The sequence below is a fragment of the Loxodonta africana genome, chromosome 14 (genome assembly GCF_030014295.1).
Source record: "Loxodonta africana isolate mLoxAfr1 chromosome 14, mLoxAfr1.hap2, whole genome shotgun sequence".
Taxonomy (NCBI): domain Eukaryota; kingdom Metazoa; phylum Chordata; class Mammalia; order Proboscidea; family Elephantidae; genus Loxodonta; species Loxodonta africana.
The window spans coordinates 8,077,853-8,105,702 of record NC_087355.1 but is presented as its reverse complement, the minus strand read 5'-3'; the positions used below and the strand labels follow the sequence as shown (position 1 = coordinate 8,105,702).

Genomic DNA, 27,850 nt, shown 5'->3' with positions numbered 1-27,850 from the left:
GTATTATGGTCCTCACGCTGTGCAACCTCCTATCAGCTCCCAAATTATTGCACCACTGTTAACAGAAACTCAGTGTCTCCTGTGGCTTTTAGGATCTCCTTGCCTTTGGTGTTTTGGCATTTGATTAAGATGCGCCTGCTTGAGTGTCTCTTCATAAGGCAGGATAGTACAGTGGTTAACAGCTTGGACTCAGGAGCCAGACTGCTTCTACAGTTTGCTAGCTATGAAACCTTGGGCATATTATTTATCTGTGCCTCAATTACCTCACATTTTGTAAGGATTAAAGGAATTAATATATGTAAATTGCTCCTAACTCTCTTCTGCTTGTGTTAAACCCTTTTTCTGATTTGGTTCTTTTAGGCCTTTATATATATTTTTTTAATCCTGCTTGTGATTCACTGCGCTTCCTGAATCTAAGGCTCATTGTCTTTCAACATTTATACCTTTAAATATTGCCTCTTCCTCATTCTTAATGTTTTCTCCTGAAACACTTATCACACATATTTTGGAATGTCCCACTGCATCCTATAAATCTCTTAACCACTCATGTTTTTTCAGATGGCTCTCCCAGTTTGCTAATTCTTGCCACAATTGTTTTTAATTTATATTTTAATCTGTTCTTTGAGTTTCTAACGTCACTTATATTTTTAATTTCTACCATCTCTAATTTTTTTTTCAGATCTCTCTGATCAATTTTGATATTGTCATTTTCTTTGTAATACTTTTAACACTATCTTTTAAAAACTTTTATTGTCGTAAAATATATATATAAATATATATATATACGACATAAAATTTGCCATTTTACTTTTTATAATATGAGCACTTAGGCTGTAAATTCAACTATTTCAACCATTTTTAAATATACCATTCAGTGGCATTCATGATTTTCACAATGGGTTTAACTGTCACGTCTTAGTCATCTAGTGCTGCTGTAACAGAAATACCAAAAGTGGATGGCTTTAACAAAGTTTATTTTCCAAATTCAGGGCATCAGCTCCAGGGGAAGGCTTTCTCTCTCTGTCGGCCTTATCATCAGTCTTCCCCCAGACTAGGAGCTTCCCTGCGCAGGAACCCCCAGGTCCAAAGGATGTGTTCTGCTCCTGGCACTGCTTTCTTGGTGGTAGGAGGTCCCCCATCTCTCTGCTCGCTTCTTTCTTTTAGGTCTCAAGAAGTTGCCTCAAGACACAGTATAATCTTGTAGGCTGAGTCTTGTCTTACCAACACGACTGCTGCCCATCCTCCCTCATTAGTATCATAGAGGCAGGACTTACAGCATATAGGAAAATCACACAATACCAGGAATTATGGCCCAGCCCAACTGATACACACATTTTTTGGGAGGACATAATTCAATCCATGACATATCACCACTATTTCCAAAACTCGTTCATCATCCCTAACAGAAGTGCTGAACCCGTCAGGCAATAACTTTCCACTCCCTCCTTTCTGAGCACCTGGGAACTTCTAATACACTTTCTGTTTCTAGGATTTTGCCTTTTCTAGATATTTTTTATGAATGGAATCATATAACATGTGTCTATTTGTGTCTGGTTTGTTTCATTTTACATAATGTTTTCACAGTTATCCATATTGTTGCATCTATTAGTACTTTTTTCTTTATATGACTGAAAAATGTACCACATTTTATTTATTCATCATCTGTTGATGACACTTGGATTGCTTCTGCTTTTCAGCTATTACGAATAATGCTGCTGTAACCACTGGTGTACAAGTATCTGTTTGAGTCTCTATTTTCAAGTATTTTGGGTATATACTTAGAATAAAACTGCTGGATCACATAGTAATTCTATGTTTAACTTTCTAAGGAAACACCAAACTGTTTTTCATAGTTGCTGCACTGTTTTCATTCCCAATACTATTGCGTGAGGGTTCCAATTTCTCCATATCCTCACCAACACTTGTTATTTCTGCCTTTTTATTTTATTTTTTATTTTGGCTATCCTAGTGGGTGCGAAGTGGTATCTTGTCGTGCTTTTTATTTGTGTTTCTTCAATTACTAAAGATGCTGAACATCTTTTCATGTGCTTATCGGTTATTTATATATCTTTTTTGGTGAAGTGTCTATTCAACTCTTTTGCCCATTTTTTGATTGGATTGTCTTTTTGTTGTTGAGTTGTATCTCTTTATATATTCCAGATTTTAAATTCTTATCAGATATAGGATTTGTAAATATGTTCTCCAGTTCTGTAGGTTGTCTTTTCTCTTTCTTGATAACATCCTTTAATGCACAAAAGTTTTTAATTTTGATCAAATCCAGCTTATTTGTTTTTTCTATTGTTGCTTGTGCATTTGGTATCATATCTAAGAATCCATCACCAAATCCAAGGTCATGAATATTTACCCCTGTTTCCTTCTAAGACTTTTGTGTTTTTAGTTTGTTCATTTGTTTAATTAGGTCGTTCATGCATTTGCATTTAATTTTTGTATATGGTGTGAGGTATAGGTCCAAGTTAATTCTTTTGCATTTGGAAATGCAGTTTTCTCGGCACCAATTGTTGAAGAGACTATTCTTTCCATGTTGATTGGACTTTCTACTTTTGTCAAAAATCATTTTTGTACTCTCCATTCTATTCTTTGTATATATACCTTATATGTCTAGTGATTAAAGATCTGATCCTATGGTATATTGCTTAGCATTAGTCTCGCTTAGTTTTCTTGGTTGGTCATATGTTTAGAGACACATGACCTTGTAATGTTAGTTGTGGAAATTCCTTGACGCTGGTTTTTAGATGTATTTCTCCTGGAAGGATTTGCCATTGCCTCTTCTGGGTTCTGGAGGCATTCCCAATCTGTAACACTTCAATTACATTTCTGTTTTGGTAGTTTGGAGACTTACCTGTAATATAAATTCAGGCCTCAATCCCGGGTAAGTGTACACAAAGTTTATGCCTTCTCCCAAGGCAAATATTTTTCTCCCTTTTTTTTTTTTTTCTTTCTTTACCTAGAGTCAAAGAAAAGACAGATGCATATCCCCACTACCTCTCTTTGGAGGATGGGTGCTGCCCATTAGCAATTCCCTGCTTTGTGTGAGGTTCTCCAATTTGGCCTTTAGCCCTGCTCAGCTCCATGATTTATCTCCTATCATCTGCACACAAGGCTTATTAAACGCACTCAGGGCTATCCTCAAGTGAAGCACTAACTCGTGTGCTCACTTAACCTATAATTTCTTCCTTTCAGGCCCCTGTGCCCTTTAATGAATTCTTTTACTTTGACAGTAGATGCACTATACAGTAAACATATTTCTGTTGATGTACTTTATACAGTTCCTCTTTTTGAATTATTATTTTGCTATATCAGGAGAGGTTTCTTTGAACATTTCTCTCTCACTCTCCCTCTCAATTTTGTGATCACACTAAAGTTAAAATTTTAAGCAAAAAAAAAACACAAAACTTAACTTGACCTTTCTGCATGTCATTAAATATTCTCCAAGCATGTAATTATTATTGATCTTTACAGCATTTAATCATAGAAATGTAGCATGATTTATCTAAAATTTCCCTATTTTTACATAGGTAGCTTCTTAGTATTTTAACAATTATAAATAGTGCTACAACTAATATTCTTGTATAGAAACCTTTATCTCTCTGATTATTTCCTAAGAATAGATTCTTACATGTGTCATTATCCTGACAAAGGTATGAACTCTTTAGGGCTCTTGATACATTCTGCCAAATTGCTTTTCTAGAAAGGTTGTAGCAATTTACAATTCACTGCAGTGTGTGCGATAGGTGAAAAGTGATGTATCATTCAAGATTTAACGTGATATCCTGATTTCTCATGAGGGCGAACATGAACTGAGTGTGCTGTGTTTAACCCATTCCCTTGTTAGAAGATCAGGTGATTTTAATTATCCGATTTGGAGCTCTGTTCATCCTTCCCGTCAAAAATACTTTGGAATCTGACTATAAGCACAGCACTGTGTTCAGTGAGACTCAGGATTAGCTCACCAGCCCAGCACACTTCAATACCCATGGAATAACTGGCATACAAGGAAACAATTATGTAATGATGCAAGGAAATGTAGCAGCAAATGAGGCCTCTGCTTTGCAAACACTGCTCTGCAAAGGAAAAGATCCTTATTTCCATGTTTTTGAATAATCAGAACAAGCTTTAATACAATTTCATGCTTTCTATTGAAAGACAAAATACCATATTGAGCTCTGACTTTAAATGGCTTTTAATTTGGCTGTTTTACAGTGAATATTGTTCTTCCACTCAAGGGCTGTTTGGGGATTGTTTAGCACTGACTATTTTCTGGGCCAACACCTTGTTTGACTCAAATCACTTGTTTCCATCTCCTCCGGAAATGGATCAGCTCATAGTTACCTGGAGGAATTCTCGGGTATTATTTAATGGGCTCTGAGAATAAATTAATGCAACTGGTGAAATCACCAGCTTTCTGTTAGTTTTATTCATCATACTGACATGAAATTAAACTTTTTCTCCTAAAAAATTCTTCCCATGATGCAGTCTGTGGACTACTCGTTCATTTGCTTCTTGTTGCACTGCTGTAACTATTCACAAGGATTTCTCATCCTGAGCAAAGCCGCTCATGTGAGAATGTGGCCATCTAGGTGAAACTGTGTGATATCCCCATCAAGATGTTCCTTCAAACCCCAGATAAAAAGCTTTACACCTCTTTGCTCCCTTTACATCCAGAGTCAGAGGATCTGTTGAGTCTGAGTGTGTATGCTGCAGGCAACCACAGAAACATGCACACGTCTCAATGGTCTCTGTAACCAACACCAGAGGACAAAAGGGAAATAGGCAAAAAAAAAAAATTTTTTTTTTTTTTGCTTTAAAGAAAATAGAAGCAGGTAAAATCTATTGCAGGAAAAAAGTAGTGTATTAAGAGATTGTTTTATTTAGAGAATAATTTTTGCTTTGTTATGATACTTTTTACACTACTTTCTCCAGTGCAGTGGCTTCACAAAGGACCCATTTGCTTTGTGGGTTGCTAGAGCTTGGAAGTGTCTTTCCTGCTGTCAGTGACTGCAGGCTTAATCCTGGTAGATGTCACGGGCTATCAGGGCACCCTACATCATTTATGGCAATTAAATATATACATTGAAAGAGAGAAAGAAGAAGGGATGAAGAAGGGAAGGGAGTGAGAGAGGAGTCTGTAGTGTGACTGGGCAGCTCTTCTGGTCTCAGCTAGGTCTGCTTGTATTTCTGCAGTTAGCTGTCAGATCAGCTGCTGGCTGGCTTTGCTGATCTTGGTGGTCTCTTCCAGTGTGCTGGTCTGCTCTTGTTGTTAGGATTGTGACCGGGCTTTAAAAAGAGCATGGATATATGCTAGGCCTCTTAAGTCTGAGGCTTGAAACTAACATGTTGCAATTTTCACTATTTTCTTTTGTCCAAGGAAAATTCCAGTACCAATCATGACTGATGGTAAGGGAAACAGACTCCACCTCCTGATGGGAGGAACTGCAAACCCACATTGCAAAATGCTTGGATAGGAGAGAGATGAATAACTGGGACTATCTTTTTGAAATCTACCTAACAGATAACTACTGTTTAAGAAAAAATAAAAGTTATGTAAACTATTTTCCTAATTTATCCTTGTTTATTCACATCTGTAAGTGCATAAAAATCTATAAATGTAACTTTAATAAAGAGAAACCATGCTGTAGATAATGGTTTGAACTTTCTTATGTAAATAACTTTATCTGGTTGGCATCTTTCCAGGTCCACGCATATAGCTAGATCATGCTTCTTAAGGGCTGTGTACTGTTTAGTCAAATCAATATGCCATAATTTATTTAACTATTCCCCATGAATGAAAATACAGTTTGACTTTTTTTCCTATTGCAAACGTATCATCACAAATGTATCTTTGCATTCTGATGATGTTATTTTTATATGTTTGCTTTCTGAAAGAGTAATTTCTGGGCTAAAGGAGACAGACTTTTTTATTTTAATGGACTAAATGTACTTTCTAAAAAAGAACTACTGTTGGTGATACGTTTTTCAGGGTAATTAATGCTAATCGCTGGAACAAACAACCCCAAAACAGTGGCTTAACACAAAAAAGTCAGATGCAGGTCAGGCATCCATCTTGTTTGGCTCTCTTCCACATGGTGACTCAGGAATCCCAGCTCCTTCCGCCATGTGTCTCTGCCACTTCAGAAAGCTGCCTCAGAATTTCTTCCAGATCCTCTGCATTCAACGAGCTGACCACAAAGACAGAGAGTAAGGAAGACAATGGGAGACATTTTACAGCCAAACCTGTAAATGACTTTATTTTCCTCTACTGATATTCCTTTGGCCAAAATGCAATCATATAGCCTCAGCAGAACTGCAAGGGAAGCTTGGAAAGGTAGTTTTCCTGCCTACCCAGGAATCAAAACAGGACTGGGAAGCATCTGATCAGTTTCTGCCACTGATGACGATGTTTTCTGTATACAACATTGCTGATATTTTTATTATTATTTGAAAATCCTGAAAAACAACAAAAGGAACAAACTGTCTATAATCCCAGACCTTTTAAAATTGTATTCCACCCATCCATTCCAATCCTATAGGTAAACATTGTTAACAATTTAGACTTTATCCTTCTTGGTTTGTTTCTGAAACATCCACCGACCTATCTGTAATTTATCTAGCTGTTTATCTATCTGTACCTAATATGTATCTTTATCTATACAGAATTGCACAAAAAATATGATTTTAAACTTCACACTCCTTCATGCTACTCATTCTATCTGAAAATTCCCCCCTTTTTTCACTGGAAATCAATCTTTTTCTAGTATTTGCCTATTTACTTAAAAACATTTTGGGGGGGATTTTCATTTAAATTTTCACAGTTTCTAGTAAGGATCAGAATTTTTGTCATGTTTCTGGGTCTATGCTTTTTTGTATTTCCCCTTCTGTAAATTGACTATTCACTCCCTCTTAATATTTTTAATGATTTTTGCTCTTTTTACTTGTAATTGGAATAAATTATTTGTATGTCATGGATGACAATACTTGGTTATATAAACTGCAAATATTTTCTCCAAATCCGTCACCTGCGTTGTGACTTGGATTCTGGGGTGGTTTGAGTCACAGCCACTTCATGTCTCTTAATGAGCTTCTTTTTTTAAGGCACTATGCTAGACAGTGCAGGGGATACCATGACAGGCAAGTCAAAATCCTGTCCCCAAGAAGGCTATAGTCTGGTGTTTGGTTGAAAAGGGTAAACCAACACACTTACTGCGTAGCATATGGAAAAGGTAGAAAAATAGGAAGAAATACTCAAGCTGGGGCCCAGAGGTACAGAAAGACTCCACAAAGAGAGTACTGTTTGGGGAGAATCTTGAGATGGAGGTGAGCCAAGAACATGTCTAACTATTAACCTAGACATGTTTTGTTCAGCCTTCCAGCCCACAGGATCTTAAATACAGCCTCAGGAGTATTCCTTTATTTGTCTGGGGGATGATATTTAAGGATAGTGGAGGGAGGGGAAGGGTGAAGTGCGAAAACATTAGGCAAGAAAAAGAGGAAAGGAAAACCGATCCACCCTTCAGGTTTCCAGGGAAGATTCAGAACAGGTTGGCTCTGGGGTCTCACCATGCCCAAACACATGTGCCGTAACCAGTGGCGTCACTTGGGTTGGTGTCACCAAGTGCAGTAACTCGTGGTGTCACCCCCCCCATGGACCTTCTCCTCCGCTAGACCATGCAGAATCCCTAGTAATGTTTTTTGCACTAATGTCACTCGTAAATCATAGTCCCTGTATATCATTCCTTCCTTTCCTTTAACTGGAGCCCTGGTGGCAAGTGGTTATGGTCTCAGCTGCTAACCAAAAAGGTTGGCAGTTCGAATCTACCAGCCACTCCCGAAAATCCTATGGGGCGGTTCTACTCTAACCTACAGGGTGACTATGAGTCAGAATCAACTTGAAGGCAACGGGTTTGGTTTTTCCTTTAATTACCACTTCATTCTCAAAAAAAATATTGATATTGGCTCACAAATACTAATTACCACAATATTATAGCTAAAACCACAGAAAATTTGACAAAATCAGCTACTATAAAAACGCCAGCAGCAACGAAAACAACAACTGCTTGTAGAGCATGCAGACAAAACCACGTGACTGGAAGCAACCTTGTAAGTGGGTGATAAGGGCAGCTCTGACCAGAGCACGCTAGAAGGTTCAAAAAGTAAAGAAACATAGAATTTTAGCCTTGTAGGTATATTGATACATGTAAACTGGGCCTGTGAAAAATTTTTTTGTTGTTATAACTAACTACATGGATATTATTATAAAAAATACTAAATTTCTGCTTAAACACTACACAAAAATTTTATAAACAGTCATTTAGGTGTCACCCCCTCTGACAGTGTCACCCAGTGTGGTCCGCACCCCCCGACACACACACACACACACACACTGTGTTGCCACTGGCCCTAACCCAGGACCTGCACAAGCAGGCGTCAAGCCAAGGCCCTCACCAGTCCTGGATGACTTCAAAGTGGTGCAGCGCACCGCAGGCACACACTGTGTATCGAGTTCACCTGCAACTGTGTTTTGATGGCACCATGAATCACTTCGGGGACACTGGTGAGAAAGCAGTTTTTCCAAAGTGAGTTAAGTGCAACTCCAGAACCAGCCTGCCTGAGAGAATCCCAGCCCTCCACTTACTTGCTGTGGGGTGTGGCTACTTGACTGCTCTTGACTTCCTGTTCACCGCCTAGGAAATGGGGCTAATAGAGCCCCCTCATGGTATAAGAAATTAAGTGGGGTAATACGTTCAAGGAGCTTAAACTCATACTTGCTATACCGAACAAACAAACCCGTTGCTGTTGAGTCAATTCTGACTCATAGCCACCCTATAGGACAGAGTAGAACTGCCCCATAGGGCTCCCATAGAGAAGCCGATGGATTCAACCTGCCAACCTTTTGGTTAGTAGCTGAGCTCTTAACCACTGCACCACCAGTGTTCTCATACCTAGTATAAAAAAAAAATGAGAATTATTATTGTATAGTCTTTGGGACTCTCTCTACCATAAGGTATGTATTGCCCTCTTATTGGTATCCTTGTTTCATAGATGGGGAAATTGAGGCTCAGAAAGATCCGTTAAACCCTTTGGTGACTCGTGGGACATATGGTATCCCAACCACTTTTTATGCCTTTTGAGGTGCTTCAGGGAGGAGTTAACCTAATTTTAATGCATTTAGCCTCAAAATAGGAAACTTTTGAAATTCATGAAACTAAAAAACCTTGAGTGGGAGCCTAATTTTTGTATAAATTGAGCATTGTCTTAGGTGATGCCCCCTGGATGTGTGAATTTTCTAAACTTTTGACAGGTTTGCCTTTATTTCTGTGAGATAAGCCTCCTCACTCTGTTTCCCAGTTACTATGTTCTCATGAGAATGTACTTAGCATGAGAATAAGCTTTTGTCAGTCTTCAGTCAGGCACAGTGGCCATTTTCTCCTTTATGCCATTCCTTGTTTCCAGGTGTTTCTGGCCCCCTTCTTTTCCAGCTTCTGAACGGTAAATAGTGCCTTTCCAATGAAGAGTAATGTATTGCAGTGGTGCTTTTCAAGAGATTCAAACTGCTATAAGTTATTTTACCATGCATTCATTGACTCCTAATGGTAGAATTTACTATGTCCTGGTGTCTGCTGGGACATATGTGATGCCAGATCATGGGTATCAAAATCGATAACTCATAAAAAAAATTCTGAATTGGTACTTTAATCAGCTTGCTTTCCATTGGTGAAAACACATGGTATCCACAAAAAATTCAAAAGGAAAAAATAATTGGATCACCAAAGGTTTAACTCTCCCAAAGTTTGGTTAATAGCAGGGCTTGTATTTAAACCCAGATTGGTTGGATTCTAGATCCTGCCCTCTTAATGCCCACACCAGTCTCTTCCCATCATCAGAAAGTGCATACAATCACCAAGGGTACAGAAGTATTTTGGCAGAAGCTGTTGTTTGCATTGGGGTAAGTTTCAAGGTAAGGAACACAAAGCTAAATAGTATCAACTAAAAAAGGGGAAAAAAGAAAGTTTTCTTCAACATGTTCTCACAAGTTTTTTTAATTATCCAGATAAATGAAACTTTATAGACCTTCCTTTATTTGTGAGGGACCATAGATCAAATATAAGGGCAAACTTGTTTGCTGAAGTTGTCGTGGTATAAAAGGGTCTGAGATCTTTCTAGGCCTGAAGCAAGAGACAGCATCCCTCCATGCCATCCACGGAGCCAGCACTCACCGACATTGGCATTGGAATTGGGATTGGGATTGACATTGGCCCTCTTAGATGGCAACAGACAAAGCTCTGCAGAACAAGGGCCAACATCGTCGACATTTCTCATTTCTGCACGGTTCTTTTTCTGTCTGATCGCTTGGCAAAGCATATTAGTTAATATGATTTGTAGTCTCTGAGTCCTGCCAGAACCTCAAATTCTCCAAATGTTTTAGAAAGGAAACTACACTGGTTTGTAAAGGAAAATTGAAAAAAAAAAAAAAAAAAAAAAACCTACTTAAGTATTCTGAACATAGGGCCACTCAGCTTAAGGGGAGTTCTCAATAAATTAAGTGATGGAAAACTGCAAGTTGATTTGACACAACAAATGGTAAAAATAAAATGAACTCAACCGCAAATACAGAAGAATTTCAGACATGTCAGGAGAATGTTGCTATCAAACACCTATTAAGGGCGTTGTAAAAGAGACTCCCTGCTCCTTCTCGTCCTTAGAAAAGGCCTAGCCATTAAGGAAAAATCAGTTCAAGTGTATCCCATAATGAAGAAGGAGCACTCAAGGCTACCTCCTGCTTCGGTCAGTTCTTTCTCATATTCCAAAAATGAATAAAATAATGCTTTCAGTTAGAACAAGTGGTTATTTTATGTAGGGACAGATTAAGTTAATGTTATCTTTCAGACTCCTTTATTGAATTTTCAAGTCTAAAGAATGAGATTAAGATGATGTCTTCCAGCTCCCTCACTTCCTCCTGCTTGTTGAAGCTTAAAGACCCAGAATAAGCCCCCAAGTTCTACTTTCAGGCTAATAGAAATCCCATGTTCTTGGCACTAAATATACCATAGCCACTGCTGCGCTATTGAGCAGTGTTCAAGGAATTTTTAGACCACTTCTTCAAATCAGGCCCAGTCTATGCCATAGTATATAGTAAGTGACATTGTATCTGTATGTTTATACATATATATACATAATGTATGTATGCCTATATATATAATGTTTGTCTATAAAAAAATGTATACACACATGTATATCATAAAACAATTAAGATAGACAATAGATGATAAGGTCACAATAAATTTACAAAAGCAGTGTTCCTAGATAGGTATACTCTGAAAATAACATCACAGAAGAATAAAACCATTTATTTCCATACTCCGTCAAGGAGGAAATGTTGTCTTATTTGGACAATTTTTATGTCATAGTGATTAGAGCTAAATTATATAGCTGGACCAACAACTTTGCAATACCAATTCTGTTAGTTGTGGCAGCAAGAAAATATAGGGGTTTGAAGTGCAGCAAACATCCTGCATTCAGATCCTGGCTCTACTACTTACTGTTATAGTGAACTTATAATAATTATTTTGTCAGCACATAATAAAGGGAAGCTGTTTGAATTTATTTTAACTCAATTCAATTAAGCAAATAATTATTGAGTAGTTATTATGTTCAAGAAATTGTGCTTTACATTGCAGGGTCTTGGAGATGAACAGGACATGATAATACTTCCCAGGAAACGTCATCTCAGTGAGAAGGAGACAAGACAAAGTACATACAGCTGCAGTACAAGGTGAAACAGGAGAAGACCCATTAAGGTGTCACCAACAAGTGCGCTAGGGAACAGGGGATGAGGGCTCAGATCTGACTGCAAGGACCAGGAGAGGTTTCAGGAAGGCTGTGGCAGTTGAGATGAGGGCTGAGGCAAGAGGGTTAGTTAGGATTATGACGGAGGGAAATGGAAGGCAGGGCAGGACACTGCCTATGAAAAAACACATAGAAGCTAGAAATACCTGCTGTAGTTGGAACACAAAAAATGAAAGAGACAAGACTAGAAATCTAAGCTAGAACACTGGGCTAAGGAGTCCTTACTTCACTGGGAAGGCGGAAAAAAGAGAAACATTCACTGATATCCATGAAACCCCTCTGGAAGCTTCTAGAAGGAGATTAAATACCAGCCAAAACTCTAGATGCAAAGATACTAAATCAATAGGAAGCAGCCTTATGAGTTTTCATATATGAAAATAGCAGATTAAACACCAAATGGAAATTTATAAATTAATTTACAATTTTTAGAATGTGTTGGAGCTTTATCACATTTTACCAAGTGGCAGCTTCTCTGAAAGACCTTTTTTGAAGGAATTGAAATAATTAAATTGAAGAGTCAGTGTACCTTTTGAATCATTTTATTAAAAAACTCATTCTGGTTTTCTCCGAGGGAGAGATAAACCACTGCTAAGGAAGTGGCTAAATCTTTCTTTTTAACTACTGTATTCACCGTAAAATACATGACACTATTCCCAAATAACACCTAATAGAAGCTAAAAAAAAGAAGCTAGTCCATCAAAATCAGAAATACTTCTACTTTGAAAACTAGTGATGGTATTCATTTCTATACCAGATGTTGGGGAATACAAAGATGACCGAGATATAATCTAGAGGAGAAGAAGAAGAGTTAGTTTATAAACCCATCATTACAACACAGTGATGAAGGAATAGGCAGTGCTCATGTGTGGGGATGGGGGATTTGAACAGGACTTTACCGAAGAAGTAATGTGTAATTTAGGTCTGAAACGTAATAGGAGTTGTCATAGTAACACAGGGAGTAGGTGTCAATGCTTGAAAAGAAGGAAGGTGCATGTGGCTATTTGCAGGAGAGCAAATGAGTTACTGTGTTTGGGTATCAGAAAGTTGTTGAAGGTGCTTAAGCAGGGCAATGCTGTGCTCAGATCTGTCTTCTAGGATAACAGTCAAGGTGCCATTGTAGATGCTGAATTGCATGTGAGGAGATACAATGGGTGGCTACAGCAATACTCCAGGTGAGAAATGATGAGAACCAGGATTATGAAAAGAGCAAAGATACAGATGTGAATTACATTTAGGAGGTAGATTAGCAAGGACATAGTAATATTTTTCACAGGGTGGGAGGTGAAAGTAAGTCATAGTTTTATAGGGTGGGAGGTGAAGGCAAGGTTTATAATTGATATACCAGGGTGTTGAGTATTACTATTAAATGAGATATGTATTCCAGGAGGAAATGATTTATATATGAGTTGCATTGATCACAATTGTATTTCTACGTGCTGAGTGTGAGTGCCTGCAGATCTAGCTGGTAGAGAGTTGGAAATAGGCACCTGTTTACTCAGAAAATAGGAAGACGACATAGATTTGAAAGGGATTAGCACTATGTGCTCATGCAGTACCTGTACATAGACCAAGAGCCAGTTGTTCAAACAGAGCAAGAGATGCATGGTTTAAAATCAGTGTTGTATCCGTTCACCATGCTTATTCAACCTGTATGCTGAGTAAATAATCTGAGGAGCTTGACTATATGAAGAACAGGGCGTCAGGATTGGAGGAAGACTCATTAACAACCTGTGATAGCTGTCAAGGAACCAGTAACTTTAGTACAGAAAATAGACATGTACACTGGCTGGGAAGGCACAGTGTGATAGATGTTTTAACCAGCCTGGAAGGGGAGAGTTGGAGGGTCTGTGAGCCTTCCTGATGCCTGAGCTGAGTCTAAAGGAGAAATAGGAGCTCTTCATTCAAAGACCAACGGAAAGAGTGTGGCAAGCAGAGGAAGCAGCATGAACAGAGGTAGAGAAGTATCAAAAAACATGATGGCTACAGGTCTTTTTTAGGATAACTGTTTGCTCCCAGTCTATAGTGTGTGTTTTCATTTCCTTAACAGTGTTTCCTGAAAAGCAAGTTTTTCATTTTTATATAATCCAATGTGTTTTGTGACCTAAGAAAGCTTTGTCTAACATTTTAGCCTATGTTTTCTTGTATTAGTTTTATAGTTTCAGTTCTCACATTTGGTTTGGTGTTCCACTTAGAATTAATATTTGTACACGCTGTGAAGGTTAGAGTTGATGTTTGTTTTTGCACATGGGTATGGAATTGTTCCTGCAGAATTTGCCGAAACAATTATCATTTTCCCATTGAATTACCTTGACATCTTTCTATGAAATCAATTGACCATGTATGTGTGAGATTATTTCACGACTTTCTATTCTGTTTCATTGATTTATATGTGTATTCCTATGACAATTTCATGTGGCCTTGATTACTGTAGCTTTAGAGTAACTCTTAACATGGAGTAGTGTAATTCTTTTAACATTATTTTTCTTTTTCTGAATTGTTTGGGCCCTTTGAAATCCCATATAAATCCTAAAATAAGCTTGTTATATTTAACAACAACAAAAACAAACCTGCTAGGATTTTGATAGGGAATGCGTTGAATCTATAGCGGCCAGAATGACACCTTAATTATGTTGAAGCCGCCACACTATGAACATAGGATGTCTCTCCATTTACATAGACCTTTAATTTCTCTCACCACTGTTTTGTAATTTTTACTGCACAGATTTTGTAAAATTTGTGACTATTTCATTTTTTACATTATTATTAATGATGTTTTAAAATTTCCAGTTGTTCATTGCTATTATACAGAAATATAATTATTTTCATATAGTGACCTTGTATCCTGTTGCTGCTGTTGTAAGTTGCTGTCAAAATCAATTCTGACTCATGGAGACCCCAAGTGTGCAAAGTAGAACTGCACCCCATAGGGTTTTCAAGGCTGTGATGTTTTGGAAGCAAATCTTCCAAAGAGATCTCTGGGTGGGTCTGAACTGCCAACCTTTTGGTTAGCAGACCAGTGCTCGACAATTTGCACCACCCAGGGACTCTTTCTTGTAGTCTATAACTTTCCTATACTCCTTTATTAGTTCTAGTAGCTTTTTTTGTAAGTCCTCATAAAGAACTTAGATCCAAAATATATAAAGAACACTTAAAACTCAATAATAAGTGAACAAAAATAAAATTACAATAATAGGCAAAATATTTTAATACACTCTTCATCAAAGAAGATATATTAATGGCAAATAAATTTATGAAAAGAGTCAACACCATTAGTCACTAGAGAAATGTATATTAATAAAATATGAATGCAAACCCACTGGAATGGCTAATACTAAACGACTTACCAGTACAAGCCCACTAGAATGGCTACCTTTAAAAAGACTGATAATGCCAAGTGTTGGTAAGGATTTGGAGCAATCAAAGCTCTCATACATTTCTGGTAGGAACGAAAAAAAGATGGAGTCACTTTTAAAATCAGTTTGGCAGTTAGTTTCTTATAAGTTTAGACATACAGTTACCGTGTAACCTAGTGGTCACATTCTTCAATATTCACCTAAGAGAAATAAACATATATCCATACGAATACTTGTACTTGAGTTTTCATAGCAGCTTTACTCATAATGGTTAAAAGAGCTATGGCTGCTAACCAAAAGGCTGGCAGTTCAAATCCACCAGGTGGTCCTTGGAAACCCTATGAGGCAGTTCTACTCTGTCCCATAGGGTCACTATGAGTTGGAATCGACCCGATGGCAACAGATTTGTTTTTCAGGGTTTTCGTTTTTTGTTTTTTTTTTTTTACTCATGGAAGCTAAAAACTGTAAAGAACCTACATGCCCAACAACCAGCAAATGAATAAGCAAAGCTGTGTTGCATCCATAATGGAATACTACTCAACAATAAAAAGGAACAAATTACTGACAGATGTAACAACAGGGATGAATTTCAGAGGCATTATCTTAAGGGAAAGAAACCAGATACAAAAGACCACATACTGAATAATTCTATTTATATGACATTTTAGAAAAGAGCCAAAACTATAGTGATAAAAATTAGGTCAGTGGTTTCTGGGTGCTGAGGGTTGGGGAAAATGATTGACTGCAAAGGAGCAGAACGGAGATTTTCGATATCGTGATCGTGGTGATGGTTTGCACTTCTCAAAACTCATCAGAGTATACATTTAGAATTAGTGGATTTTATCATAAGTATTTCTTGATAGAGCTGCTTCAGAAAATTTGTAGTAAATTTAGCTTACTACAAGTACAGGTCCCCACAGGCCAAATATGTCTTGAAATTCACAATTTTTTTTTTCAATTTTTGAAAGATCAGACAGTATATTACATACCCTCTGTCCATACAGGGGATGAAGCAGCTCCCTGTAATCCAGTGCAATGATATTTCTGTAGGAAAACATGAACATTCACTGAGTAGGATCAAGCGATTCTGTAAAGACCCTCTTGGTTCAGAGTAGGTGCTGCCTGTAGCTTTACTTTCAAATGTGTCGTAAAACAACATGAAGTTTGTCTGAAATTTTTTTGAATTTCAGAGTTGTGATTATGGGGCTCTGGTCTATTTAGTTTGGTATTTGCTGTGCTTTAAGTTGCTGAGGTTGGGTCTGAAGGCAGGGGGTCGTGAGGTTGAGAAAACATGAAGCTGGAGAGAGAGGTGGATCACAAAGGGTCACAAAGTGCAACGGAATTCTTTTCTGGGTATATTTACATACCACAACTGCTGAAATGGCAGGTTGACAAGATTTCAGAAAAAGAAGTATCTGGCCTCTTCTACAGTTACCAGCTCCTGCAGTTGCTTATGAGATACTTCCTGCAATAGAAATAACCAGTGAAAATCTCATCGTCCATAAAACATTACAGTACAAATCAAACTCTGGTCCCTGTGTTAAAACTCTTTCAGACTCGCCAATCTTTTCAAGACAAAGTTCTAGCTCTTTCTTAGGGGAACAAGGGTTTCAGTGATGGAACGACCTCTCTGCCTCTCCTGCCACTGCTCCTAGGTACCCATCCTTCCTCTCTCCCCGCTTTGGTACCTTAACAGCTACAGCAGATACACAAATGCTTGCCGTTCCTGCTTCTAGGTTTTCTTTGTCTTCGAAGCCCCTCTGAGTTTTTTCATGCTGTTCCTTCTGTTTAAATGCTCTTTTCTCCACTTATTCTCTGGATTATTTCTGTTTTAGGAGTTACAAATGCTTATAGAAGCCACACAGAAAACATAAGTGGGTAACACAGCCAAGAAGATGAGGAGCATGAGGGGAAGAAAAAGACCGTGGGTGGAAGGAGGTGGAAGGAGGAGGAGGAACAATAACAGGTAACATACACTGGTACATAAGGCACATGACATATAGCCAAGAACAAATCAGTTGTTGTCAGGTCGATTCTGACTCACAGTGACCCTATAGTACAGAGTAGAACTGCCCCATAGGGTTTCCAAGGAGAGTCTGGTGGATTCGAACTGCCAACCTTTTGGTTAGCACCCACGCTCTTAACCACTACGCCATCAGAGCTCCACACCACATGACATATTAAAAAAAAAAAAAAAAAGAAAAATCAAATCCCATTGCCATGGAGTTGATTCCGACTCATAGAGGCCTTAAAATCAAAAAAAAAAAAAAAAAACCAAACCAGTTGCCAGCGAGTCTATTTCGACTCATAGCAACCCTATAGGACAGAGTAGAACTGCCCCATAGAGCTTCCAAGGAGCACCTGGTGGATTCGAACTGCCAACCTTTTGGTTAGCAGCCCTAGCACTTAACCACGAAGCCACCAAGGTTTCCAAAGAGGAGGCCTTAGAGGGCCTTTAATAATGGTTTCCTTAATTAGAAGTGATACTAGACTACAACAATATAAACAAACAATAAAGAAAATATGACACTGTAGTTATTCTTGCCAAGCTGTCTTAATGAAGTAGAACTGTTTACATATTATGACATCTTGAATTTGTATTAGTTGGTACCAAGAAACAAGTATGCCAAGTTTAGTTATCTTTGTGCAAAGAGCACTTTTTGTGGAATGATGATATATGGGAACAATCAGTCTTACTCAAAGACTGTCTGCCCCTTCTCTCTGTTGTTGGGTGCTGTTGGAGAAGAACTGCCCCGTAGGGTTTCCAAGGCCGCAATCTGTATGGAAGCAGACAGCCATATCTTTCTCTTGGGAGTGGCTGGTGGGTTCAAACTACTGACCTTTAGGTTAGCAGCTTAACCACTGGGCCACCAGGGCTCCTTTTCTTCCCTCCAGGACCTTATAATCAGAGCCAAACACATTTATTCCAACAAACATCCTTGAAAGCCGTTAGGAACAAAATGGAAATACTGAAGAAGTACATGGATAGACAGGTAATTGCATCATGTAAAGGTCAAATCTCTCTTGGAGGAAGTACAGTCAGAATGCTCCTTAGAAGCGAGGATGGTGAGACTTCTCACATACTTTGGACATATTATCAGGAGAGACAAGTCCCTAGAGGAAGACGTCATGCTTGGTAAAGAAGAGGGTCAGCAAAAAGAGGAAGACCATCAGTGAGATGGATTGACACAGTGGGTGCAACGATTTTCAAGAAACCAACTTGAGGACACATAAGAACAGCAACGACTAAGGTCAAGCACAAGTGGATCTATAGTAGACGGAAGCAGTGAGTACCTAATTGAGGTGGAGATCAAGAACAGAATTTAAACTGGGCAGTGTGAGGGCGACTTTGTAACTCCTACCAAATAAATGGTGGGACTACCTAGTAAGCCCTGGAAGATTTCATGGAAGAGGTGGGAATTCAGCAGCAACTATCAGCCTGAATGGGAAGCTGGGGAGTCAGCCCCTTGCTGTCCTAAAAACCTGTGATTTTTGAATTATTGAATTGAAGGCTATCTATGCATTAAACTACTCTACAGTAAGGCTAGAGGATTACTTTTCTTTCATCTTTGGCTGTGAGGGCTTCCTAAAAAGCAATCTCTGTCGTGTGAGAAGGAGCCTTGGTGCACAGTGTTGAAGTGCTCAGGTGTTAACCAAAAGTTTGGCAGTTCAAACCCACCAGCTACTCTGGGGGAGAAGGATGTGGCAGTCCGCTTCCATAAAGATTATAACCTTAGAAACCCTATAGGGTCACTATGAGTAGGTATCGACTCAACAGCCATGGGTTTGGATCATGCGAGGCTATCTTTCTAAAAAAGGTTACAAAACTCCTAGAATTTTATTAATCATTTCAATTCATAGTTTTATATCATATCTTAAATTTTGCCTATAAAATCAGATGTTTGCTATTTTTCTCCTCAATTAAAGCCCTTAAAAATCTTCACGAACAAGACCTAATGTTAAAGAAAGGATTTTTAGGCTTCAAAGAACTACAAGAGATTCCTTGGTTCATTGTCTAGACAAAGTCCACTTTATGCTATCCAAAACTGGTGAGCACAGGAACACTGTAGATAACTAGAGGCAAGTTCAGCCCCTGTGTCCGTTCAGTCTTTCGTAAACACCAGTTGCCATGGAGTCACTTCTGTCTCATGGTGACTCCAGGTGTGTCAAAGAAGAACTGTGCTCCACAGGTTTTCAGTAGCTAATTTTTGGGAAGTGGATCACCAAGTCTTTCTTCCATGGTGCCTCTGGGTGGACTTGAACCTCCAACCTTTCGCTTAGCAGCAAAGCATGGTACCCGTTTGCACCACCTAGGGTCTCCAATCTTATATAAGGAAGGCATACTTCAAGAAGGGGAGTGGTGTCAGTGGGTACGAAGATTTCATTGAGTACAAAGATTTTAAAATCAGCCCTGTGAAGAACACACAAATGTACTTTGGCAATATATTCAAGACCACACTGGGGGAAATTCTTTTTCATGTCTGTTGAAATCCTAAATGCTCTAGTACTGCGTTTATTCCCCATTTCATATCTTCAGTGGAGGTGTTCTTTCCCATTGTTTGAGAGATAGCTCTTGATCTACACTATTTGAAGAGATCACATTGCCTCTGAGTATTGACCTCTCCACACAGGCCTTTAATCTTTCACAAAGGTCTTATTTTCCAATCCTTTAATCATCTTGATGGTAAAAACTAAGATCACATTCCTTTTTGTCTCACTATGGACGTAAGTGCTGGCTAGTATAAATCCTGCGAGTTATATTTTGATGCCCAAGTATTAACTTTTCTGTTTAAATTGAAGTGTTGCTATTGACTGATCATATCTTTTTGAACAGCAACGATAATAAAACATGGTTGTAAATACATTTCAAAATAAGACGTATTGTGTACAAGAGAACTATTATTACTCTCATTCCTTTTTGGGCCCCCACTTCACAGGAAAATATGAGCCTTGATTATCTATTTTTCACCAAAATAGCATTTATCAAGGAAGGAATATTAACTCAGGTAAGCAAAATGATTGTTTCTTTCATCTCAGCAATTCCACACCTACTCACCTTCCAATTGACTTTTTATAGAATATTAGTTTGCATTTAAAAAAAATCCATTTAATTGCTTTGGAAAAACACTTTGCTGCCACACGCCAGGCTGCTACCATGTTGCAGCTGCTCCTATTTAAGGGATAATTGTAGCCTCACTCTTCTACAAGGAACTAATTCTGATTTTGAAAGGATTTGTCCTCACAGTTTATCCTGATGAGAGAGGACTGGATTATTGCCTTGTAAAATAGCTGAATAGTCCTATTATAGCTATTATGCCACGAATGTCGTATATTGTTGAAGATCAAAGTACTGTACCACACTCAATGGTAGATGTGCAAGCATGGCACACTTTCTGTATTATGTAAAAGATACTGCATTTTATGAGTCATTTAGTGCCATGTGAGGTATCTGTGGACCCTGTATCATTTCCTTCAAACTTTCCTCGTCATTCTGAAATCCTTTATTTTCTGGTTGAAAGACTTACAATCTAGTCGTTTTTCACTAGTCTCCCCAGGAAATAAACTTCAGTACTCTGTGTTCTTCCATCGCATTATATTAGTTATTGCATATCATTCTATTTTACATCTAAACTACTTGAGAAAAAAATTTAAATAACTCTGGACAATAGTAAATTCTAACTGGCACAACTGAGGAAATGTAAACACTCTCCATCAAAACCATTAACGGTGTTTGTTGGATTTTTTTGAACATTTTATTGTGCTTTAGGTGACAGTTTACATAGAAAAGTAGTTTCCCAATCAGTAATTCATACTCAAATTCTTGCATGACATTGATTGCAATCCCTGCAATGTGTCAGCACTCTCCCTATTTCCTCCCTGGGTTCCCCATTTCCATTCGGACTGTTTCCCTGTCCCTCTCTGCCTTCTTATCTCTGGTTTTGGTAGATGTTGCCCTCTCGATCTCACACTCTACATGGATGTTATTGTTTATTTTTTAGCCCTGTTATAGGGTCAGTATCAGTTGGAATTGACTCAATGACAACGGATTTGGATTTTTGGGGGGATCTGTTATTTGGGTAAAAGGTGGATTCTGGGAGAGTTTCAGCTTAGAAGGTTGTCTTAGGGCAATAGTCTCAGGGGTTCCTCAAGTCTCTTTCAGACCAATAAGTCTGGTCTAATTTTTTTTTAATTTGGATTTTTTTTTTCCACGTTTTTCAGCGATTCAATCCGAGTCCCAGTCAGAGTGGTCAGTAGTGGCACCTAGACACCATCTAGTTCTTCTGGTCTCAGATTTGAGGAGGCTGTAGTTCATGTGGGATATTAGTCCTTTGGAATAATTGCTTCCTTGAGTCTTTGGTTTTCTTCATTCTCCTTTGCTCCAGATGGAGAGAGACCAATAGTTGCTTCTTAGATGGCTGCTCACTAGCTTCTAAGACCCCAGAGTTTAACGATTTTTTTTTTTTTAACTTTTAAAAGGTATGGGGCTCAGTATTGCTTAAACCAAAACCATTATCATCAAGACAATTCCCTTGTAGTGACCCTGTAGGACAGAATAGAACTGCCTATTAGGGTTTCCAGGACTGTAATCTGTGCAGAAGCAAACTGCCACATCTTTTTCCCATTGGAGTGGCCCACAACTTTTTGGTTAGCAGCCAAGCTCTTAACCACTGCACCACCAGGGCTCCTTCAGTGTTGGTTAGGTCCTAAGAAAACAAACATAATTACTTTATTCCATAACCTTGTTAGGAAGATAAACTTGGATATTATACATGCATAATGAGATGCATTATAATACAAAGTGGCCCATACCAAAAAAGAACAAACCCAGTGCCGTCCAGTCAATTCTGGCTCACAGCGACTCTATAGGACAGAGTAGAAATGCCCCGTAGAGTTTCCAAGGAGCGCCTGGTGGATTCAAGCTGCCATCCCTTTGGTTAGTAGCAGCACTTAACCACTACGCCACCAGGGTTTCCGAAATGAGATGCCAAGTGAATGAGAGAGGCTTTCTTCTGCTAGAGAGAGTGTGACCTCAAGTACTACTGAACACCAAAAAAAAAAAAAAAACCAGTTGCCGTCAGTGGATTCCAACTCATGATGATTCCATGTCTTGCAGAGTAGAACTGCTCCATAGGTTTTCCAGGCTATGACCTTTCAGAAGCAGATTTCCAGGCCTTTCTTTCAAGACAGCTCTGCGTGGATTCCAATGCTGACCTTTTGGTTAGGTGTTGAGCGCTTTACACTTGTGCCACCCACCCTTGAATCAGAAGAGGCCAGTGAAGGACTGGAGATTAATTTAGTTATAAAATATAGCATGCTTTGATTTTAGTTTTAAGATTTGGTATTGGAAAATAAATCTCTTTATCTGATGTTTTATTCTCATAGTATATAGAGAATTCCACCTGGAAAAAAAAAAAAAAAACTCCAAAATCTTACCACGGCATTATCTCTGGAAATGCCATTTTTTTGTTGAATAATTTTTATAAGACTCTCATAAATTATGGATAGGATTAACTCTCTAGAGGATATTTTTCCCAAAGTAACACATTCTGTATGTGATTTGGACACATTACTACAAGATTTAGGACTCACCTACATAATATGAAGAGTCAGTAAACATAAAATGTAGTCAATGAAAATAACTGCAAACTTGAAAACAAAATGCTTTATGAAACCATAATTAAAGTGAAGATAGGTAATGTCGAGGCAAAAAAAGGAAATACTGAGTATGGTTTTTAATTACTGGTTAGGCCTTCCAAAGTAATTTGTGAAATTCAATGAGACAGTGAAATTAAATGTAAAGAAATAAGGACCAGGTCTAGGACACAGCAGGCCTTTCATAAATGGTAGCCATTGATATTATTGAGGGCATTGGTGGTTTCGTGGTAGAATTCTTGTCTTCCATGCAGAAGACCGTGGTTCAATTCTAAGCCAATGCACTTTATGGGCAGTTCCACTCACCTGTCAATGGAGGCTTGTGTGTTGCTATGATATTAAACAGGGTTTTGGCAGAGCTTCCAGACTAAGATAGACTAGGAAGAAAGGCCTGGTGATTTACTTCTGAAAATCAGCCAATGAAAACTGTTGTGATCTGAATTCCATTGTGCATGGGATGGCCATTAATCAAAAGCCAACTTGAAGTCTGCTAATGAAAACAATTGACATTATTACATCAATTAAGTACAATGTTTTGTTCATGGACACACATTTTCTGGTCATTAGAGTATATTAAGTTCCTAGTTCAGATGAATAGATTGTAATCTAGAACTATACATCAGTTCATGCAGGATGTTTACTTAGACTACCTGGCCAAAATCAATTGTAAATAGCTAAAGCCAGTCACTAAAAGGGTAGTGCAGATGATAGGGTCCTGGGATGGTGATCCTCAGTGACCCCTTGTGAGAACTGAGGAAAAACAAACAATCCAGCCTGTCACTAAAATTTGGGGGTTTTAACATTCTCTTTGTGTCTACCTTAACTTTCCTTCTAGACCAAAGGTTCTCAATCTTTGCCGCAAGTTAAAACCACTGGGAGCTTTTCAAAATCCCAACCCCTCAGGCCCCATCTTAGATGAATTAAATCAGAGTTATCTGGGGCAGGATCAGTCTTGGAGGAAGACAACCAGAATGCTCCTTAGAAGTGAGGATGGCGAGATTTCATCTTCCTTACTTGGGACACATTATCAGGAAAGACCAGATGTCCTAGATGTCTAGATGTCTGTCATGGATTGAATTATGTCCCCACCAAAATGTGTGTATCACCTTGGTTAGGCCATGATTCCCAGTATTCTGTGGTTGTCCTCCATTTTGTGATTGTAATTTTATGTTAAAGAGGATTAGGGTGGGATTGAAACAGCCTTACCAGGTCACATCCCTGATCCAATGTAAAGGTAGTTTACCTGGGGTGTGGCCTGCACCACCTTTTCTCCCTCCAGAGATAAAAGGAAAGGAAACCAAGCAGAGAGTTGGGGACCTCATCCCACCAAGAAAACAATGCCAGGAGCAGAGCACATCCTTTGGACCTGGGGTTCCTATGCAAAGAACCTCCTAGTCTGGTGGAAGATTGGTGAGAAGGCAGACAGAGAGAGAAGCCTTCACCTGGAGGTGATGCCCTGAATTTGGACTTTAACCTACTAGACTGTGAGACAATAAATTTCTCTTTGTTAAAGCCATCCATTTGTGGTATTTCTGTGATAGCGGCACTAGATGACCAAGACAATGTCCTAGAAAATGACACCAAGTTTGGTAAAGTAGAGGGCCAGCTAAAAAGAGAACCCTCAATGAGACAGATTGACACAGTGGCTGCAACAATGGACTTGAGTATGTCAGCCATGGTGAGGATGGCACAGGACGGGTAATGTTGCATTCTGATATACACGAGGTTGCTTTAAGTCGGAAATTGGGGGTTCAGGTTATCATATCACTTTGTGTCGAGTTATTTGTAATAGCTAATGTGCTAACTCGTGTGTGTGTTCTTTCTGTTTTCTGGATTGTATTGCCTTTTGTTTTGGCGTAACTTATCCACATTTTGGTTTACATCATTGTTTTGTATCAGTAACTGTAATAATATAAAGTTGAAGCTGTACTGCTGACAAGTCCCCTAGTTTTTATGGTCATGTGTCACATAATTTAAGTGCACCAGTTCTTAATGTGTAAAGGAATTGCTCTCTCAATAAACAATACAAAAAGTACTTCCTCCACAACAAATGGAGATAGGATCCAGGCATGAGTATTTTTTTAAGCTGCTAAGGTAACTCCATTTTCAAGAATCGTTAGAAATTACTGCTCTAGAAGATTATAAACTCATCTAAAGTAGGGACAGTTTATAATTAATTTGTTTTTATATTTCATACCTAAACACAGTATATAACATAGTGTTTTGTACTGCTCAGTGTGTCTTTGTTGAATAATGTACAAATGAATGAACAAACAGATGTGTAAATTCAGCCAGGATATGGAGTCATACATTCTAGAAATTGAGAAGCAGTGCAAAGTCTATTTTTCTATTTTCTAAATTAATAAGATTTGTGCAGAGGTTTAGCTACTCAATTTTCCCCAACTTTATCTTGGTAAAGGTATATCCATTCAATGTTTGATGGGCCTAGAGTGGAGCATTATAAAGAGAGCATTTTTTTCAGATTACACTGAGATAAGCTTCATAGCCTACTCTCTGTGTATGAGTGGGGTTGATAGTCTAGTCTAATCCATCATGCCACGCCATGCACAATCAGGCCACTTTGACTCCACGTGGAAGAAACCAGGCCCTTGATGAAGTAGAGGGATGTACAGGTGCCATGCATTTATGCTTTCTCTATAGGTGAAGTAGCAGGTATGCAGAGCAAAAGGGAGACATCATACCTTCCCTTGAGTTTTGAGATGTAGATAATGATAATACGGCTCCAGCCCTGAACCATTTCATATCATGCCCCTGATACTCCCAAGGTCATTGGAGAGAAATCAGCTATGGATTCTAAGAGAATTTTTAGAAATTAATTTTTGAAATAAGATGTTAGTTATAAATGTTGAATGAATGACAGAAATGTAAGCTTTGAAACCTTTAATGTAAACCAAAAAGGCTTTATTTTAATTTATTGTGGCAGGAAATATGCACAGGCACATTTTTAACATCTACAACCGAATTTTGAAAGCTGATGTCACAAACCACAAAACTTCATTTGACTATTATAACGACGTTTATTAGGAGAAAGAACATAATTTTTATTTCGTATTTTATTCGGTGCCTTGAAGGACTCTTGTGAATACGGAGGTTCCTCTCAGTCCAGCGGAAAGGAATACTTTTGTCTCACGTCTCCCTCCCCCCACACCCCCTTCCATGATTTCAGTCTCCAAGGTAAAGAGAAAGCTGGATTTTCGCTACTTATAAAAATGCTGAAGGGGAGAAAACAATGGCTTAAGAGAAAGAAGATACAGGGGAGTGCAATGCAATGCTTAACCAACAGTTCCTAAAGCAATCATACACAGACCCCCACCAGTGTTAATTCTGTCACTTGTTATGGTGTCCTCATAGATTTTTGTCCCCAAATCTCTCTGCTTCTACGTGACCAATGTCCTCTGCTGCAGAGGAAGCAACCTATCTCTGGGAAGTTCCACAGAGTAATCGGCCATCAACGTGCACTACAAGAGTGTGTAGGGTGGCAGAACGTTGAGTACCCTCCTCAGTGCCAGAGATAAGTAGAACAGATGAAGTGCTTCTCGGCTCTTTTGAAGGGTCTTAGGCCCTAACAGAAGCCCTGGTGGTGCAGTGGTTAAGTATTTGGCTGCTACCAAAAGGTTGGCAGTTCAAATCCACCAGCTCTACTCTGTCCTATAGAGTAGCTGAGTTTGGAAAAATTGGATGGCAATGGGTTTTCTGGCTGGGCCCTAATATGCAGGTGAGCTCCTTCCTTGGAAATCAAACTAAACAACCAAACCCATTACCTTTGAGTCACTTGCTACTCATGGTGACCCTGTGTGTTACAGAGTAGAACTGCTCTATAGTGTTTTCTTAGCTGTGATGTTTAGGTAAGCAGATCGTCAAGCCTTTCTTCCACGTGCCACTGAATGGGTTCGAATCTTTAATAGACAATCACAAACTGTGTCAACCAGGGACCCTCTTGGGAAGGTAAATAACTATGCCCATTCCTTTTTGTACTTCCCACCAAGGACAGTGGCCCAGGCATAAAATCTGTTGGACAGCGCCAAGAAACCCCAAACTATCCCAACCACCAGGAGACACAAAATCACAAGTTTCCAGTCTTGGGAGGTAAGTTGGGAAGACATGATTGGCGATTTCCTCATCCTGCCTACCGAAAGGTAAAAAGAGGAGGGTGACTGAGGGTCTTCTGCGGGCCTCCCAACCGCATTATTGGGGTCCAGTTCTAAAATGACAAGAATCCCACGAGGGGCAACTAGCAAACCCGCGTGTTTTCCCACTAGCTCGGATCGTGTGCTCTGACTCACCCTTCTGGTTTTTTGCCATTCCCCAAGGCAGCCTTGGCCTTCGCAAGTCCAAGAGGTACACGGATCAGGGGAGGTGCCTAGCTGGAGACAAGGGAGAGACAGACAAGAGTGGCCGACTCTCACAACCCATCCACCTCTAGGCGAGCAGTTCCGGTCCCTCGGACAGCTGCCCACTCACAGCGCACAAGGGGGTGGGGGGCGGCACTCCCTCCAGCCCGCTGCCTCGGGTCGCAGGCCCCCAGTAGCAGCGTTGCGCAGAAAAGCCACCGCTGCCAAGAACCCAGAGTGGGGGTGGGGGCGCAGTTACAGGGTGGGGACCGCCGCGTAGAGGGCGGCGGGCGCGGGGTGGGGCCAGGGCGGCCCGGGGGCGGGGCGCGCCACAGCGCCCCCTCGCTGCGCGGTTCCCGCCGGGCCCCGCGATCACTCTGGACTCCGGCTCCCCAGGCCCTTTGTGTGCCGCGCGCTGGCCCGGAGGAGCGCGGCTCGGAGCGGCGGAGGCTCCCGGGTCCCAGCGCCCCGGCTCCGGCCCGGTCGCCCTTCCCTCCTGCTCCTCCTCCGCTCCTCCCTCCACCGGCCCCTGGCCGGCGAGCCGCCATTGGGCCGCGAGCCGCCCGCGTCCTGCCGCGCACACCACCCCGCCCGGCCGCGGGGCGCTCGCCCCCTCCCGGGCCGGCCTCC

General features: G+C 39.7%; 1 long non-coding RNA gene across 1 annotated transcript; it reads right to left on the bottom strand.

The window, feature by feature from the left end:
* Positions 1-5,009: 5,009 nt before the first annotated feature.
* On the bottom strand, positions 5,010-27,399 carry LOC111750053 (uncharacterized). Its single transcript, XR_002785176.2, has 3 exons — positions 27,173-27,399; positions 16,583-16,680; positions 5,010-6,197 (listed from the first exon to the last, which is right to left on the bottom strand). It is a non-coding gene; the product is annotated as an uncharacterized LOC111750053 (long non-coding RNA).
* Between the last annotated feature and the right edge of the window lie 451 nt (positions 27,400-27,850).